This window comes from Anabrus simplex, chromosome 10 (assembly GCF_040414725.1).
Source record: "Anabrus simplex isolate iqAnaSimp1 chromosome 10, ASM4041472v1, whole genome shotgun sequence".
Taxonomy (NCBI): domain Eukaryota; kingdom Metazoa; phylum Arthropoda; class Insecta; order Orthoptera; family Tettigoniidae; genus Anabrus; species Anabrus simplex.
Window position 1 is genome coordinate 91,989,752 of NC_090274.1, and position 19,282 is coordinate 92,009,033.

The following is a 19,282-nucleotide window of genomic DNA, read 5'->3' on the forward strand; positions in this document are numbered from 1 at the left end:
TACGACATGCGGGTATTATTTAGTAATGGCTTGTCAAGATAAGACCTCGCTTGTAATGCTAGGCATCGCACACGAATTACATATACCAGCACGTTGCACCTACTGTCGCAGACGCGTTATTACACATGGAAAAGATAATCTCTGGCAAGCAGACTTAGTAGAAATGGTTATATATGCCTCTAGCAGTAAGGCGTATAATTATCGACTTACTGTCATCGATCTGTACTCTAAATTTGCTTTTGCACAACCTGTGCACCCTAAGACAGCAGCTCAAGTCAAAGATGTATTTAAACATATTGTTGAACAATCGAAACGCTGCCAAAAGATTCTTCAAACCGATCAAGGCAAAGAGTTTTCCAACAACAATGTTTCTCCTTGCCTCAAGTTACTTGGCATTCATCACTACTCTACCTACAGAAATCTCGAGTAAGTGTTGTAGAACGTTGTAATCGTACACTCAAAACAATGATGTGGCGAGAATTTACAGCTCAAAATTCATATCGTTGGACTGAACTGCTACCTGGTCTCGTGTCTACCTACAGTGATACGCCCCATCGCACTATCGGCACAAAGCCACGTCTTGTTACAAAGAATACAACACGCTTGGATGCTATTCATCTCTGATCCGCGCCGCCATCGCTTTACAAATGGTAATTTCGTTCGCATCAACAAACACAAGTCTATCTTTGCAATAGGATTCTCCCCTAACTGGAGCACAGAAATTTTTCAAATCAGGATTGTTAAGCTTACTAATCCAGTTACATATTTACTTCGCGACCTCAGACGACAGCCTATTGAAGGATTCTACATCGAATAACTGCAGAATTCAAAATATCATAATCATTATTTAATCGAACGTGTTACTTTAAAACTGGTGTTTTTTACTCTCGAACACATACCTCTCCTTCCTCCTATGCCATAAGACAGGATTAAACATGTAAGTCAACATTATTTCCACTAGATAATTTAGGGCATGCTGAAGGGTAGGATTAATACTTAAAAATTAAAACAGCACCTGGAAATACGTTTTACAAATCCTATTAATTTTAGAATGTACAGTATATATTTTTTCAAGTAAATCTGTTCTTAACTCTCTTACATAGATTTAGTCTTCGTTGTTAAATGCCACTTTCTAGTAAAGTATTATTTTTGTTGGACCGGCAACGACAAGTGATGCTCTCTTCTCAGCAACTGAAGTACTAAGTGACGACACACGCTGCATAGCTTTACGATGCAGATTCTTATCAGCTATACGTCTTAGTTTAGGATTGTTTTGACGATAAGCAATGTCATGCTCTTTGCAGGCAGCATCTAAAATGTTAATACCAAGATCACTACGGGCCAAGCGGACGTCAAGGCGAGTTCCAGGGTCGCAGTACTGGTAACTGGGACAGTAGTATAATTGGACAGTTCTGCGGCCACCACCCCCACCGGCTCCCAGAGGCCACCTCCACCACCACCACAGCCAGAGGCCTCCCAGATGCCTCCTCCACCACCACCACCACAGCCAGAGGCCTCCCAGATGCCTCCTCCACCACCACCACAGCCAGAGGCCTCCCAGATGCCTCCTCCACCACCACCACAGCCAGAGGCCTCCCAGAGGTCTCCTCCACCACCCGCGGGAAATTTGAATTTGTAAACAAAGCCACGTGCTTTTTGACAGCTGTCATCGACAACAACGCATCGCTAACCTCAGTACTGCCATCTTGACGGGCCTAAACCTCAGTAGTACCAACTTAACCTAACTAGCGCAAGGTAAACAAAGCCACGTGTTTTTTGACAGCCACGTGCTTTTTGACAGACAACAACGCATCGCTAACCTCAGTACTGCCATCTTGACGGGCCTAAACCTCAGTAGTAACAACTTAACCTAACTAGCGCGTGGTAAACAAAGCCACGTGCTTTTTTGACAGCTGTCATTCGCCATCTTTAAACCACAGAGCACTGTGCTGCCCTCTTTATCGCAGTAGATGTAAATTCGTCACCTGTCATCCGCAGTGCTGCCATTTTGGCGGGCCTAAACCTTAGTGCTACCAATCAATCAATCAATACTGATCTGCATTTAGGGCAGTCGCCCAGGTGGCAGATTCCCTATCTGTTGCTTTCCTAGCCTTTTCCGAAATGATTTCAAAGAAATTGGAAATTTATTGAACATCTCCCTTGGTAAGCTATTCCAATCCCTAACTCCCCTTCCTATAAATGAATATTTGCCCCAGTTTGTCCTCTTGAATTCCAACTTTATCTTCATATTGTGATCTTTCCTATTTTTATAGACGCCATTCAAACCTATTCGTCTACTAATGTCATTCCACGCCATCTCTCCGCTGACAGCTCGGAACATACCACTTAGTCGAGCAGCTCTTCTTCTTTCTCTCAATTCTTCCCAACCCAAACATTGTAACATTTTTGTAACGCTACTCTTTTGTCGGAAATCACCCAGAACAAATCGAGCTGCTTTTCTTTGGATTTTTCCAGTTCTTGAATCACGTAATCCTGATGAGGGTCCCATACACTGGAACCATACTCTAGTTGGGGTCTTACCAGAGACTTATATGCACTCTCCTTTACATCCTTACTACAACCCCTAAACACCCTCATAACCATGTGCAGAGATCGGTACCCTTTACTTACAATCCCATTTATGTGATTACCCCAGTGAAGATCTTTCCTTATATTAACACCTAGATACTTACAATGATCCCCAAAAGGAACTTTCACCCCATCAACGCAGTAATTAAAACTGAGAGGACTTTTCCTATTTGTGAAACTCACAACCTGACTTTTTGCCCCGTTTATCAACATACCATTGCATGCTGTCCATCTCACAATATTTTCGAGGTCACGTTGCAGTTGCTCACAATCTTTTAACTTATTTATCACTCTATAGAGAATAACTTCATCCGCAAAAAGCCTTACCTCCGATTCCACTCCTTTACTCATATCATTTATATATATAAGAAAACATAAAGGTCCGATAACACTGCCCTGAGGAACTCCCCTCTCAACTATTACAGGGTCAGACAAAGCTTCACCTACTCTAACACTCTGAGATCTATTTTCTAGAAATATAGAAACCCATTCAGTCACTCTTTTATCTAGTCCAATTGCATTCATTTTTGCCAGTAGTCTCCCATGATACACCCTATCAAATGCTTTAGACATGTCAATCGCGATACAGTCCATTTGACCTCCAGAATCCAAGATATCTTCTATATCTTGCTGGAATCCTACAAGTTGAGCTTCAGTGGAATAACCTTTCCTAAAACCGAATTGCCTTCTATCGAACCAGTTATTAATTTCACAAACAAGTCTAATATAATCAGAAAGAATGACTTCCCAAAGCTTACATACAATGCATGTCAAACTTACTGGCCTGTAATTTTCAGCTTTATGTCTATCACCCTTTCCTTTATACACAGGGGCTACTATAGCAACTCTCCATTCATCAGGTATAGCTCCTTCGGCCAAACAATAATCAAATAAGTACTTCAGATATGGTACTATATCCCAACCCATTGTCTTCAGTATATCCCCAGAAATCTGATTAATTCCAGCCGCTTTTCTAGTTTTCAACTTTTGTATCTTATTGTAAATGTCATTGTTATCATATGTAAATTTTATTACGTCTTTGGCCTTAGTCTCTTCCTCTATCTCGACATTATCCTTGTAACCAACAATCTTTACATACTGCTGACTGAATACTTCTGCCTTTTGAAGATCCTCACATACACACTCCCCTTGTTCATTAATTATTCCTGGAATGTCCTTCTTGGAACCTGTTTCTGCCTTAAAATACCTATACATACCCTTCCATTTTTCACTAAAATTTGTATGACTGCCAATTATACTTGCCATCATGTTATCCTTAGCTGCCTTCTTTGCTAGATTCAATTTTCTAGTAAGTTCCTTCAATTTCTCCTTACTTCCACAGCCATTTCTAACTCTATTTCTTTCCAGTCTGAACCTCCTTCTTAGTCTCTTTATTTCTCTATTATAATAAGGTGGGTCTTTACCATTCCTTACCACCCTTAAAGGTACAAACCTGTTTTCGCATTCCTGAACAATTTGTTTAAACCAATCCCAGAGTCTGTTTACATTTTTATTTACCGTTTTCCACCGATCATAGTTACTTTTTAGAAACTGCCTCATACCTGCTTTTTCAGCCATATGGTACTGCCTAACAGTCCTACTTTTAAGACCTTCCTTTCTATCACATTTATTTTTAACCACCACAAAAACAGCTTCATGATCACTAATACCATCTATTACTTCAGTTTCCCTATAGAGCTCATCTGGTTTTATCAGCACCACATCCAAAATATTTTTCCCTCTGGTTGGTTCCATCACTTTCTGAATCAGCTGTCCTTCCCATATTAACTTATTTGCCATTTGTTGGTCATGCTTCCTGTCGTTCGCATTTCCTTCCCAATTGACATCTGGCAAATTCAGATCTCCCGCTACAATCACATTTCTTTCCATGTCGTTTCCCACATAGCTGACTATCCTATCAAATAATTCCGAATCCGCATCAGTGCTACCCTTTCCCGATCTGTACACTCCAAATATATCAAGTTGCCTATTATCTTTAGAAATGAGCCTTACACCTAGAATTTCATGTGTCTCATCTTTAACTTTTTCGTAGCTTACAAATTCTTCTTTCACCAGAATGAAAACTCCCGCTCCCACCTGTCCTATCCTATCTCTACGATACACACTCCAGTGCCGTGAGAAAATTTCTGCATCCATTATATCATTTCTCAGCCATGATTCAACTCCTATTACAATATCTGGTAAATATATATCTATTAAATTACTTAATTCTATTCCTTTCTTTACAATACTTCTACAGTTCAACACTAACTTAACCTCACTAGCGTGAGATTTGAATCGGTAAACAAATCCACGTGCCTTTTTGACAGCTGTCATCCGCCATCTTTAATCTATAGAGCACAGTGCTGCCCTCTTTAGCTACTTACCTTTGAAATGTGTTGGCGGATAATTTGAAAAATGCTTTTTGACAGCAGCCATCTTTGAGCACCGTGCTGCCCTCTTTAGCTAGATACCTTTGAAATGTGGTGGCATTCAATTCCACATGACAGCAGCCATCTTTAATCAAGAGAGCACCATGCTGCCCTCTATGTGGTGGCGGCAATTTGAAAAATTCTACATGCTCTAGTTTGGAAACAAACTCACGCGCTTTTTCGACAGCCGTCATCCGCCATCTTTAATAAACAGAGCACAGTGCTGCCCTCTTTAGTTTGAAATGTGGTGGCGGCAAATTCCACGTGCTCTTGTTTGGAAACAAAGCCATGTGCTTTTTTGACAGCTGTCATCCGCCATCTTTAATCAACAGAGCACCGTGCTGCTATCATGCGGGCAATTTCATCAGCTGTCATCCGCCATCTTTAATCCACAGAACACCGTGCTGCCCTCTTTATGGCTACTACCTTAAGCACGTAGTAGCGGGCAATTTGAAAAGTTCTGTTAGCTATCATCCGCCATCTTTAATCAAGAGAGCACCGTGCTGCCATCTTTAGCTAGATACCTTTGAAATGTGGTGGCGGCAAATTGAAAAATTTCCGCGTGCTCTTGTTTGGAAACAATCTCACGTGCTTTTTTGACAGCTACCATCCGCCATCTTTAATCAACAGAGCATAGTGCTGCCCTCTTTAGTTGGAAATGTGGTGGCGGCAAATTCCACGTTCTCTTGTTTGGAAACAAATCCATGTGCTTTTGTTTGACAGGTGTTATCTGCCATCTTTAATCAACAGAGCACCGTGCTGCTATCATGCGAGTAATTTCGTCAGCTGTCATACGCCATCTTTAATTTACAGAGCACCGTGCTGCACTCTTTAGTTGAAATGTGGTGGCGGCAAATTCCACGTGCTCTTGCTGGAAACAAAGCCATGTGCTTTTTTTTGACAGGTGTCATCTACCATCTTTAATCAACAGAGCACCGTGCTGCTATCATGCGTGTAATTTCTTCAGCTGTCATACGCCATCTTTAATCTACAGAGCACCGTGCTGCACTCTTTAGTTAAAATGTGGTGGCGGCAAATTCCACGTACTCTTGTTTGGAAACAAATTCTATGTGCTCTTCAGCTGTCATCCACCATCTTTAATCAAGAGAGAAACGTGCTGCCCTCTTTGTGGTGGCGGATAATTTGAAAAATTCTTTTTTGACAAGCAGCCATCTTTAATCCAGAGAGAACAGTGCTGCCCTCTTTAGCTACTTACCTTTGAGGCGGTTAATTTGAAAAATTCTTTTCGACAAGCAGCCATCTTTAATCCAGAGAGAACAGTGCTGCCCTCTTTATGTAGTTACCTTTGAGGCGGTTAATTTGAAAAATTCTATTTAACAAGCTGCCATCCTTAATGAAAAGAGCATCGTGGTGCTATCTTGCGGGTAAATTTTACGTCACAGCTGTCATCCACCATCTTGCATTGCTAACCTTAGTGCTGCCCTCTTTAGGTACTTACCTTTGAAAAAAATCTATTTGACAAGCTGTCACCCACCATCTTGCATCGCAAACCTCAGTGCTGCACTCTATGTAGTGGCGGAATATTTGAAGAAATCTTTATTACAAGCAGCCATCTTTAATCAACAGAGCACCGTGCTGCCATCTTTAGCTACCGCCATCTTACATCGCTTACCTCGCTGCTGCACTCTTTAGTTGAAATGTGGTGGCGGTAAATTCTAACAAGTTCAATCACGCATCGGGAAAAAGCTAGAGTAAGGACGTGCTGCAGTGATGACGTCATCATGCATGTTTAGACTTGTCCGTTTTCTTAAGAGTAAGTCGGTGTAAAGGAATGTGGTAGTGGTAAATTCGAACAAGTTTAAACATGCATCGGGAAAGCTAGAGTAAGCACGTGCTGTTGTGATGACGTCATTGTGCATGTTTAGACCTGATCGTTTTTCTTAAGAGTAAGTCGGTGTAAAGCAATGCAATAAGTACAACATTTTTTGAATGCGATCAAATATTTATTTACAAATGTACTACAACAGTGTTCGTTTTTGCTGCTGACAAGGTTGGTGTGCTTCTTAACAACGTATGCTTCTGAAATGCCTCCTGCAACATTCAAATTAAACAAAAACATTTAGAAATATATTATACTAAGTATGTTATGCTTTACAGAGAAGATCATATACTTCTTACCTTGCTGTTATTCCTTTTCGGAATCATCATCATCATCATGAGGTACTAGAGAAAGTTCATTCATACACTGTGTACAGTGTTCAATCCTCGGATTAGGTCCATCCCAATCATCATCACCATTTTCTCCTCGATGCTTGTAATGTCGTTCACAAGTTCTGAATAATGCTACTTCGATCGACATCTTACTGTGTAGAGGAAGGATGTCCCAAAAATTATGTACGTAAGAGGCAGCGTACGTATATAAAAATCCTGGTGGTAAGTATTGAATAAGATGTTTCGGCATCGACGATCTATGTTTATAGAACATCTTAATAGCCACACTCACTCGTGAAAGATAAATAAGATGTTGCGTATGAGCATGCAAACAGCATGCACATTTACAGTTTTGTTCCATAGCGTACGATGTCGAAGCACACACTAATGAAAATGATAAAGATCTATTCTTATTTATAGTCTCGTAACAATATTCGTTAGCGGATGGTAAGTAACATCACTCATATGAATAATAAGACAATAGGCTGCTGTGTTAGCAGGAATGTTTTCAGATGTTTCAAATTCTAAACGAATATCAACTGGAGATTCTTTTATAGATTCTTCATGAGCAGAACTCAGCGTAAGGCACTCAGGAGAGCTCTTGTTGCATAAACATTTAGTTCCAACTGTACTGCAGTTGTCAGCGACTTTCACATCCGCTTTGTAACACGCAGCATATTTACTCGCTGCAGTCTGCGTGAAGCGCTCACTGTTCTCTGTATGCGTTTATTACGTACGCATCTCCCGTCTAAGTACTGTCTGCTATGAATATTATTCTTCAGCCTTTATCTTAAGGTAAGTCAGAACTGTTAGTTACTGTTTGCAAAGCAACTTCTACGCTAGGTAATAGACATCTACATTCATATATGTTTGTTCTTTTCTTTTTTAGGTACAATTAGAATATTATCATTCGAGTTACAGGCTTGAAAGTACGCATTTTATTCATCCGAGTAACAGTCTGCAGCACGTGCGTTTTTAAGGTATGTTTTCGAACTTTGAGTTGTAAAGATAGCTAGGTTAGCTGATGTACCCTACACTACATTCATATATGTTTGTTCCTTTCTTTTTAGGTCCAACTAGAATATTATCATTCGAGTTTCAGGCTTGAACGTACGCATTTTATTTATCCGAGTAACAGTCTGCAGCACATGCATTTTTAAGGTATGTTTTCGAACTTTGAGTTGTAAAGATAGCTAGGCTAGCTGATGTACCCTACACTACATTCATATATGTTTGTTCTTTTCTTTTTAGGTACGACCAGAATATTATCATTCGAGTTTCAGGCTTGAACGCACGCATTTTATTCATCCGAGTAACAGTTTGCAGCGCGAAGATTTTAAGGTATGTCTGACCTCTATTCGTTGAAACTTGGTTTCTTCCGAACATCGTAACTTTAAGCTAACCATAAATAGTTGTTCTCTTCAATCCTCATGCTATAGACGAGGTTAATCTTATAATTTCAAACACACACATACCTATGTCTGTCCTCAACAGGGTGAAACTTGGTTTCTTCTAAAACATCGTAACTTTTTGATAAATAGTCGTTCTCTTCAATCCTCATGCTATAGACGAGGTTAATTTTATAATTTCAAGCACACACATAGCTAAGTCTGACCTCAACAGGCTAAACTTGGTTTCTTCTAAAACATCGTAACTTTAGTCTATTGATAAATAGTCGTTCTCTTCAATCCTCATGCTATAGACGAGGTTAGTTTTATAATTTCAAACACACACATAGCTATGTCTGACCTCAACAGGCTGAAACATGGTTTCTTCTAAAACATCGTAACTTTAGTCGATTGATAAATAGTCGTTCTCTTCAATCCTCATGCTATAGACGAGGTTAATTTTATAATTTCAAACACACACATAGCTATGTCTGTCCTCAATAGGCTGAAACTTGGTTTCTTCTAAAACATCGTAACTTGAGTCTATTGATAAATAGTCGTTCTCTTCAATCCTCATGCTATGGACGAGGTTAATTTTATAATTTCAAACACACACACATAGCTACGTCTGTCCTCAACAGGCTGAAACTTGGTTTCTTCTAGAACATCGTAACTTGAGTCTATTGATAAATAGTGGTTCTCTTCAATCCTCATGCTATAGACGAGGTTAATTTTATAATTTCAAACACACACACACATAGCTATGTCTGACCTCAACAGGCTGAAACTTGGTTTCTTCTAAAACATCGTAACTTGAGTCTATTGATAAATAGACGTTCTCTTCAATCCTCATGCTATAGACGAGGTTAATTTTATAATTTCAAACACACACATAGCTATGTCTGTCCTCAACAGGCTGAAACTTGGTTTCTTCTAAAACATCGTAACTTTAGTCTATTGATAAATAGTCGTTCTCTTCAATCCTCATGCTATAGACGAGGTTAATTTTATAATTTCAAACACACACATAGCTATGTCTGACCTCAACAGGCTGAAACTTGGTTTCTTCTAAAACATCGTAAAATAGTTATTTTCTTTAATCCGCATGCCATAGAAGAGGTTAATCGTATAATTTCAAACTCACAGTCATGTCCGACCTCTATAGGTTTAACATCGCAACTTTAGGCTAATCTCTATTGGTTGTTCTCTTTTAAGATGTTTCCCTGCTCGCAGTGCAATGTAACTTTTACAAGACGAGATGCCCTTACGCGTCATGTAAAATCGAAACATCGTGAGGCGTCCGATACGTTCACCTGCGAGCAGTGTGAGGCATCGTTTACGAGGGTAGATGCCCTTACGCGACATAAAAAAGTTAAAAAAGTAAAACACCCTAGCATAACATCCGCTTTATGTGAAGTTTGTGGGGTGTATTTCGCTAATGTAGAGCAATACCAGGCTCACTTAGTAGAGGTACATCAAATATCTACTTGCCCTCAGGTAGTAGTAGGGAAAAAGCGTGCAGCTACCGATGTAGCTGTAGAAAGTACTAGTAGTAAAAAACCTAGGAAAAATGAACTTCAAACCATTCACTGCGAGCACTGTAACACCGATGTACCATCTTCGCATTTTCAGGGACACTTACGAAGTAATGCGTATAGAAATAATGCGTGTAGAAGTGGTAGTAACGCAAACATCGAGGAAATTACTACAGCATTTAAAAGTAGGATTGCTAGTTACAGAATTCGCACCAGTCAAGAGTTTCAGAGCACTTCAAACTTTTTAAATTGTGTTCAACCGGATGTACAACAGCTTCTTGCTAAATCTTTGTCCAATCATAATTTATTTAAAGTTAATTTTTAACTTTTCGCTTTGTACATTAAAAGCACGGATGAATCCCAAATTACGGACATTAAATCATTTAATACGAAGAATTTTGTCATAAGTCAGTCGACTAATTTTGGTGATGTAATTAGGGATGTCTCTAACATTATTTCAACTAAGAGCGAGGAATTTCAGGAAAAGGAATCAGGGTGGGCTTTAGTTGAAATAATGTATCTAGAAGTTAACATCAATAAGTACAATCCCATGCGTGGATCTTCGCACATCGAGTTGCCGACATGGATTCAGCAAAGAAAAGGTGTTGTAAACATTCAAAACAATGACGAAGCATGTTTTGCATGGGCGGTGATGTCGGCTTTAATTCCTGCTAAATCAGCCGTAGCTAAGAGAACATCATCGTATCAACACTATTCAACGCAGCTAAATTTCGATAGTATAGAATTTCCTGTGCAGATAAAGGATATTAAGCGCTTTGAGGAACTAAATAACATTAGCATTAATGTGTATAGTGTAGAGAAAAAGTCTGTAGTAGGTCCTCTGTATTATACATGTCATAAGAAGAGTACTCATGTTAACTTACTCTATATTGAAAACAATGAAAATAGCCACTTTTGCTGGATTAAAAATCTGAGTAGACTTGTTGATAGTCAGTTGTCAAAACATGATGGTAAAAAGTGGCTATGTGATGGATGCTTGCAGTATTTTAGAACTGAAGATCAGTTAACGAAGCATTCCAAGAATGACAGCAATCATGTACATACAGAGATACCTACTACGGGCAATAATGTTTTAAAATTTACAAATTTTTACAAGCAGATGTGGGTACCGTTCGTGATTTATGCAGACTTTGAAGCCATCCTCACGCCATGCAACACATGCTCACCTAATCCTGACAACCCTTTCACTAATACTACGCACATGCATGTCCCGTATAGCTTCGCGTATTACATCAAGTGTAGTTATGATAGTACGCTTAACAAGTTAGAGCTGTATCGAGGACATGATGCTGCTAAAGTATTTTTAGAAAGACTTGAAAGTGATGCAGTTCGTCTTGGTCGTATTCTAAATAGTAATATTCCTATGAAGCCACTCACCGAAATTCAGTTAAATGATCATGAACGTGCTACAAAGTGTAGCATTTGTGATGGGGAATTTTCCGAAAATGACTCTATAGTTTTTGATCATGATCATTTAACTGGTTTCTACAGATGTGCCGCTCATTATAGCTGTAATCTTAAGTATAGAGTTCCTAAATTTATCCCTGTAATTTTTCATAACTTCTCTGGTTACGACTCTCATTTCATCATTTCACAATTTGGAGCTTCAGATGAAAAAGTAGATATAATCCCTCAGAATAAAGAGCGGTACATTGAGTTTGCAAAGTCTGTAAAAGTAGATGCGGAGCATTCTATAAAACTGAGATTCCTTGACTCGTTTCGCTTTATGGCGAGTAGCCTCGATAAACTTTCTAGTCATTTACAGCCAGAACAATTTACGGAAATTCGACGCGTTTTTCCCGAAGAAGCGCAGTTTAATTTACTTCAGCGTAAGGGTGTTTTTGTTATGAATATCTTGACTGCTTAGAACGCCTCGAAGAACGTGCCTTACCATCGAAACAATCCTTTTACAGCTCGCTGAATTCAGCGGATATTAGTGATGATGACTATTTACATGCACAACATATCTGGGAGCAGTTCCACATTCAAACGCTAGGTGAATACTCAGATTTATATTTAAAGACAGATGTACTTTTGTTAGCTGATGTTTTTGATAATTTTCGCTGTGTTTGTAAGAAAACCTACAGCCTTGACCCATGTCAGTATTTTACTGCGCCTGGGTTAAGTTGGGACGCGATGTTAAAATACACGCAGGTGAATTTGGAACTGCTAACCGATATTGATATGGTGCACTTTATAAAATCATCTATTCGAGGCGGTCTAAGTCAGTGCAGCGGGCGGTATTCCAAGGCAAATAATAAGTACATGCCGAGTTTCGATTCTAGTCAGGAATCTCAGTATATCGTTTATCTCGATGCTAATAATCAGTATGGGTGGGCGATGAGTCAGCATCTACCGGTGAGTGGTTTCCGCTGGCTAACGCAGTGCGAAATTGATGCTTTACAGCTGCATGCCCTAGGCGATGAAGCTGATAAAGGCTATTTCCTCGAAGTTGACTTACAGTATCCTAAAGAGTTACACACTTCTCATAATGACTTACCGTTCTGCCCTGAAAATATGAAGTCCCCGTACATCGCATCAACGACGAAAATGCTCATTGCTAATTTGTGTGATAAATCTAAGTATATCATTCATTACCGAAATTGAAAACAATGTTTGCAGCATGGTTTGAAGTTATCCAAAATTCATCGCGTACTAGAATTTAATCAGTCACCGTGTCTAAAGCCATATATCGATCTGAACAATAATTTAAGAACGAATGTGGTTAACGAGTTTGAAAAAGATTTCTACAAGCTCATGAATAACAGTGTGTTTGGTAAGACTATGGAAAATGTTGACAAACGCGTTGATGTAAAATTGATTACAAACTGGGAGAATATTAAAAAAGGTATGGTGCTAACTATTTAATAAGTAAACCAAATTTCCACAGCTGCACCGTCATACATGAGAATTTAGTTATTATACAGATGAATCGTGTTAAGGTTAAGTATGACAAACCTACCTACGTCGGCTTTGCAGTACTTGAATTGGCTAAAACACTCATGTATGAATTCCATTACGATTATATGATGAAGAAGTACGCGCATAATGCGCAATTGCTCTACACAGATACCGATTCGTTTATTTATCAAATCAAAACTGATGACTATTACAATGATATAAAGCCAGACTTGGGTAGGTTTGATACAAGTAACTATCCTGCAAATAATCAACATCATCTACCGCTAGTGAACAAAAAGGTTCTAGGTAAAATGAAAGATGAATGTGCTGGGAATATTATAGATTCATTTGTAGGTACTAAATCCTAGTCATATTGCACAAAACTCTTAAATGAATTACAAATAAAGAGATTGAAGGGGGTTAAAAAGAATGTCGTTCAGAATCAGCTAAGTTTTGAAAACTATAACAATTGCATTAAAGGTAATCCACCTGTTTTGCATAAGCAAATGTCTGTCATTAGAAGCAAGAAGCACCAGTTGTACACTCATTTAATTAGTAAGGTAGCCCTTAATAGCGATGATTGCAAACGGTTTGTCATTCCAAATTCTACCAACACTCTAGCCTGGGGGCATAGTAGTATTGATCAGTACTACTTTACATAAAGCAGATGTGTGTGTAAACATTATGCTAGAGCTGTGTACTTACGTTAAGCTGTCTTACATCACAATTCACTGTACATATTGTAGGGAGAGGTACGCTGAAAGCGTAGTACGGCAAGTTTAAACTTGCACATACAAGAATTGCGTCGAGAAGTACGCAAACATCACTAGGGTAAAATGATTCGAGATAAAACTTGTACATACATGATGTAAACAAATAATGTAGAATTGGCATATTCTTTTATTTTAGATTAGGTATTACGTTCCTCCCGCTCCTTATTTGCAAGATAGAGTTTTTGTTTATTACTCATAGAAGAAAAGCAAGAAAGAAGGTGATAAGCAGATTCGTAAGTATAGTATCGTCTAGTTCGGTAAGTATGTCGAGAACAGAATTTTTTTTCCTCAAAAGTGTTTGATTCTAGTCTTGCAATGCAGTGTTCTACAATATCGAACTATGAACAGCAGTATGTGTTCAAGTATAAACATGTAGGTACGCGATATGTGCAAGATTGCGTTGTATGTTCGATAAAGCTATGCCTTAGCAAAGTAAAGGAAGTTATAAGAGTTGCTATCTTACGCAAGCTGTTCAAAATTTTAGTCTTACTTTTTCTCTTAGAACAAAGGTATACACCAGATATGTTGTAAACACATCAACCGATGTTCTAGTCATATGTTGTATCGAGTACCGTGTTCGATTATATTCTTAATCACTTCTCTTGTAATATCTTCTTAGAACAAAGGTATTCCTTGACATGTTCTTTTAAATTGTCTACCACTACCACAAAGAGTGCACAGCACGGTGCTCTGTTGATTGAAGATGGCTGCTGTCAAAAAGCATTTTTCAAATTATCCGCCACAACATGTCAAAGAATAAAGATACCAGCACGATGCTCTCTTGGCAGCTTTTCAAATTGTCCGCCACCACAGAGTGCAGCGCGGCGCTCTGTAGATTAAAGATGGCGAATGTGGAATTTGTCACCACCACATAGAGTGCGGCACTGCGCTCTCTTGATTAAAGATGGCGGATGACAGCTGACGGAATTGCCCGCAAGAGTGCGGTACGGTGCTCTGTAGTTTAATGATGGCGGATGACAGCTGACGCAAGAGTGCGGCACGGTGCTCTGTAGTTTAAAGATGGCGGATGACAGCTGACGCAAGAGTGCAGCACGGTCTTCTGTGGTTTAAAGATGGTGGATGACTGCGCATAGGTTTGTTTCCAAACAAGAGAATGTAGAATTTTTCAAATTGCCGCCACCACATTTCAAAGGTATCTAGGTAAAGAGTACAGCACTGAGGTTTGTGATGCAAGATGGCGGATGACAGCTGTCAGAAAAAAGCACGTGAGTTTGTAGAGTACGTGGAATTTGCCGCCACCACAAAGAGGGCAGCACTGTGCTCAAAGATGACTGCTGTCACGTGGAATTGTCTGCCACCACAGGTATCTAGCTAAAGAGGGCAGCACTGAGGTTTGCGATGCAAGATGGCTGCTGTCAAAAAGCATTTTTCAAATTATCCGCCACCACATTTCAAAGGTAAATAGCTAAAGAGAGCATCACTGTGCTCTATAGATTAAAGATGGCGGATGTCAGCTGCACGTGGATTTGTTTATCTCACGCTAGTGTGGTTAAGTTGGTAGCACTAAGGTTTAAGCCCACCAAGATTGCAGCACTGCCGATGACAGGTGACGAATTTACATCTACTACGATAAAGAGGGCATCACAGTGCTCTGTGGTTTAAAGATGGTGGATGACAGCTGTCAAAAAAGCACGTCGCTGTCAAAAAGCACGTGGCGCTGTTTACCACGCGCTAGTTAGGTTAAGTTGGTACTACTGAGGTTTAGGCCCGTCAAGATGGCAATACTGAGGTTAGCGATGCGTTGTTGTCTGTCAAAAAGCACGTGGCTGTCAAAAACACGTGGCTTTGTTTACCTCGCTCTAGTTAGGTTAAGTTGGTACTACTGAGGTTTAGGCCCATCAAGATGGCAGTACTGAGGTTAGCGATGCGTTGTTGTTGTTGATGATAGCTGTCAAAAAGCACGTGGCTTTGTTTACAAATTCAAATTTCCCGCGGGTGGTGGAGGAGACCTCTGGGAGGCCTCTGGCTGTGGTGGTGGTGGAGGAGGCATCTGGGAGGCCTCTGGCTGTGGTGGTGGTGGAGGTGCCCTCTGGGAGCCGGTGGGGGTGGTGGCCGCAGAACTGTCCAATTATACTACTTGGGACGATGAATCTCAATGGGAAGAATATCAGTTACCTTATTGATGAGTCCATGCCCAGCGTGCTTCCCCGCCTTTTTCCCTACATGTTTCTTCACCTCTTCTGCGAAAACATGTTTACTCCTTTAGCAGCCATGATAAGTTATTATAAACGAAGACAACTCGTTAGTTTTAGGTCCGTGATACAGTTTAATGAGTTGGCAAGTAGGAAACTGTCTCACTGAATGTCTCTTAGCTAAACTAAGGTGAGGCACTTTTTATTCATGTGTCAGTTCGGTTTCGTCCCTTCCTGGATGTATTTGGTAAAATGGCTCGTCACTGCCTCACGTGGGACGATCCCGTAACTTCCGTGATTGTACGAATTATGGCAGTCCTTGTGTTTTCTGACACGATGGTCTAACTTGCAACAGGAAGGTTTTCTTCTCATCTCTTTGAATTGAGGAATATGTGTCGAGTTTTAATAAGATATAAGATGGACTCCGTGCATCTAGATGCGGAATTCTTAAAGTACTCAAACCTTTCTAAACGTTTTAAAAGGATATTCCACTACCATTCGCCTCCTTTCATTGCACGTTGATATTACTTCAGGTAACGATAACGTTTATTCATAGTTGTTGATGTCCCTTGTTTACCCCACGGTATGAATGAAACACGATTCTCTGTGCTTAATGTATTTGTGTTTATTCTCAACGTAATGGTCCTCAAATTACTGTGTGCGACTTCCTCCCATCTACACTGTATGGTTACTTGTGTCACCGCGAGGCTTCACTCGCTCTGCACGAATCGCAATCTGGATGGGTTTTGATGTGAATACGGGACCTGCTGATCCCATTGCCAAATTTATGTTTATGTATAAACGTGACCCTAATAAATGGGAATCGCCTTCTATCGACTTTGGTGTCGTGTTATTGAAAAATATGAATCCTTGATGGACACCAGGACCGCTCTTCGCTCGTATTGTTTTAGCCTGACTGTAGGTGTGTACTGACGTGTGTGTAAATGGGTGGGGTATAAAGAAGGAATATCTTTGTTTGAATTTAATTTGGTTCTTATTTTTTATTTTATTTCTCTACCTTATTGTTCATGCATTTTCATTTCGACCTTCGCACCTATGTTAGCCTCTTGTACCGTTTCCGGCCGACATGTTTTATCTTTCTTTAATGTATGCACTGCACATACTTTTGGCCCTTACAATTGATTGTGTTGTAGTTCGTGTACGTGCTCCTTTCAATCTACTCCGGAGATTCTACGAAAAATTATTTCCTTTAGTCTACTCTTTGATGCGTAAGAGTATAGCTTCGTTTTGGGGGGAGTGACAGATTGTTGTAAAAATAAGAGATTTAAAAGATGAGAGGTTTGATATACGGGAGTGAACTTAAGTTGACTAGGTTAAATTAACAACTGTTGGGAAATTAGACCAGCTTTTAAGAAACTGTGTACTGCGTTGTGTTTGTGTGGGGAAAATCTGATTGTAATCGCGCGTTTATAACCGGATCAACTGATTGTAATATAATTCGATTCTGAATGATGGTATACCGTCACAGTGACCCTCTTGCTACATCTCTGTAAAAGGCGAATTACGTATGTATAATTTTCACATTGATTATCTTTCCCTACTTTCAAATTCATTTACATTCTCCAATTTTTATTTTATTAATTCTATAAATATTTCCTTGTTATTTATTGAATTTCTTGGTATTTTCTTTTGAAAGTTAGTCTCTTGGTATTTTTCTGCCGAGAGTCTCATCTCCAGCTCAAGGCTTGTAGCTTGTGGCCTTTCCCAGTCGCGATCCGGACCTTAGTCTTTAACTAACGATGTTGTATTATGTACGGCGAGCAGGATTTTGTGTGTGCGGGGTGCGGCTCAAAACTCACTTGTTCATGATATAAACTACACGTCTGAATCTCTGACAAAACAGGGTCATGATTCCACTCAGGAGACACCTTATCCCAGATCTTCTTTCCTGCATTCACGGCTATATTTACCAAAATGTCTTACCTAATGCATTCAACTCATCTTCAGCAAAAGTGTTTAGTTTCTTTCGCATGCATAAAACTTTACGATTATCTTTTCAACTGCGTTACACTTAGTATCGGATAGGAATGACATGATGTATTTACTCTACAAATGTTTCTTTCACACTGACGTCACTTCGACACTGCAATTTACATATGTTGTTCACCTCCCGACATGCACTGCAACATAACCAAACGAAGAGCATGCAAACATGTCGTTTCTCCACTATGCTGGACATCCTGATTGATGCATGTCGATAATTTCACACGTTGATGGTAGACACTCACGCAACCATTCCTTCTTTTCACAACCCTTTAAAACAAGATCAGCTCTTGACAAATAAGCGTTCACTATTAAAGATAGAAAGCGATAAGGTATTCCTTTTTCTTCCCACTGCATACCTAAATTTTTTCAATCCATTGGGTCTGCCTTTTGTCTTCATCTGTTTCCAAACGACACATTGCAATCCAACACAGTCACCTCATTAAGCACAAATTTGTTGCCGTTTACTTTGAAGCCTTGTGCATCAACTATTAATGTTCTTGTCATGATGGAATAAAGCGCTCTACTCACTATCATAGTATCTCAGAGACTAAAGAAAAATTCACACTCATACTATCTCTAAAGGCTTGAGATTACTAGAGACTGGCCTTGATAACGAAGAAGTTTAAACATGCATAACCATGAGGACATCGTTGCTGCGTGTTAAAAGCAGACTAATCTTAGTATCCCACGTGCTCAATCCCGTCGGAGACAGTCTGTCGGATGAGGGGACGTAAATCCTTGAGCATAAGATCTCGTCGTCATGGTTATACATGTTTAGACTTGTTCGTAACTGTCGGATGGAGACATAAGGCAATGAGCTGACCTCCTAGGCCTCCTCCAATGTGGTGTCCGGAAGGGTGTATGTCGAGAAGATCAGCTAGAATTAAAACTGTAATCCCCTGAAGTTAGGCCACCTCTAAGAGAGTGTCGGGGAAGGGGGATGTTGCCAAGGCCACTTGTTCAAAATCCGCACCAAACAAATGCACGTGGTTAGGACCTGTCAAGACGGCAGCTGTCATCTTGACAACTGTTACTGATTAAAATTTCGCGCCCACGTGGTGAAGATGGCAGCAGTTAGGTTAGGACCTGTCAAGATAGAAGCAGTGACTCTAGCGACGTTCACTTGTTCAAAATCCGCGCTAAACAATTGCACGTGGTTAGGACCTGTCAAGATTGCAGCTGTCATTTTGACATCGGTTTAAATTCGGCGCCCCACGTAGTTAAGTCGGCAGCAGTGATGTTAGCCACGTTCACTTGTTAGGTTCCGTCAAGATGACAGCTGTCATCAATGAACCAGGCTAACCTCACTGC